Raw genomic sequence first — 1,573 nt, forward strand, 5'->3', positions numbered from 1 at the left:
TAGAGTAATTGTTTTTGCCCATTGAGTATGATGTTGTCTGTAGTTTTGTCACATAAGGCTTTTTTAATGTTGAGGTATGATCCCTCTATGCCCAGTTTGCTTAGAGTTTTTATCAAAATTGGGTGTTGGATTTTGTCAAATGCTTTTCCTGCACCAATGGATATGAATCTCTCTCAATTTGTTTATGTGATGCATCACACTTATTGATTTCTGGATGTTGACTCATCCTACTTCCCCAGAATATATCCGCTTTGGCATGGTGTATGCTCATTTCAATGTAATGTTGCATCGCATTTGTTAGAGTTCTGTTGAGGATTGTAACATCTATGGTCATCAGAGATATATTGGCCTGCATTTTTCTTTCTTTGTGTTTTCTCTATCTGGCTTTGGGATTAGAGTAATGCTGGCTTCATAGGAAGTGTTGGGAAATGGCACTTCCTTTGAATTTTATGGAATAGTCTGAGGAAGAAGGTTTTAGTTTTTCTTTGAACACTTGGTAAAAGTCCCTGTGAAGCCGTCTCACCCAGGCTTTTGTTTGCTGCAAGTTATTTTTGTGACTGCTTGAATTTCCTGAGTAGTTATTGGCGTGGTCCTATGTTTTATTCTTCCTAACTGAGTTTAGGAAGATTGTATTTTTCTAGGAATATGTCCATTTCTTCAGGGTTGATCAGTTTGTTGGAGTAGAGTTGTCCATAGTATTTATTTACAATCCTTTTTATATCTGTGGGGTCTTTTGCTATTTTGCCTCTTTCATTTCTGATTTTGTTTACTGGGGTCCTGTTGGTGAGCCCAGCTAGAGCTTAGTCAATCTGGTTTATCCTTTCAAAGAAATAGCTCATGTCTTTATTAATCTTTTGTGCGGTTTTTGGTCTCTATGTCATTTATTTCTGCTCTGATCTTCATTATTCCTTCCTGCTGCTCAGTTTGGGCTTTGCTTGTTGCTCTGTCTAACTTTTTAAGTTGTGCGGGTTTGATAATTTGTTAACTGCTTTTCTTGTTCTTTGAGTTAGGCCTGTAATGCTATGAAGTTCCCTCTAAGGACTACTTTCAGTGTGTCCCATAGATTTTGGACTTTTATTTTTAATTTTCATTTACTTCCAAGATGATTTTAATTTCTACTTTAATCTCTTCGGTAACCCAGTTATCTATCTTTGTACATAAAAGCCCTGTGACCGGAATGGCAGAATGACCAGAATAGCTGGTGGCTATGACTTGCATTGCGGCAGCCAAGCAGTCTTATCTGGGCCCCAATCGGCCATATCCCTGACCAACCTTGCTTCCCATCTGCCCCCAATCCCCCATTCGGGGCAGGACTGATAAGAAAACCACTCACAGCCTTTCCCCTGGTCAGCCACACCCCCTATATGCGCTAACGCCCAGATTGGAGGCATGGCCTTCTGGTTAACCGCCAATGGCCACTAACCGCTGCAGGCCTGGCCCCATGTGCCCCCATCTGGGGAGGCCAACCAGACGGCTTCCATACAGGAATTCATACCCTGGGCCTCCATTTATTTAATAAAAGACTATTTAGCCTCCAAGTATTTGAATTTTGTTATATCTTATTGTAGTTTAT

This window comes from Myotis nattereri (genome assembly GCF_964212035.1).
Source record: "Myotis nattereri genome assembly, chromosome: Y".
NCBI lineage: Eukaryota > Metazoa > Chordata > Mammalia > Chiroptera > Vespertilionidae > Myotis > Myotis nattereri.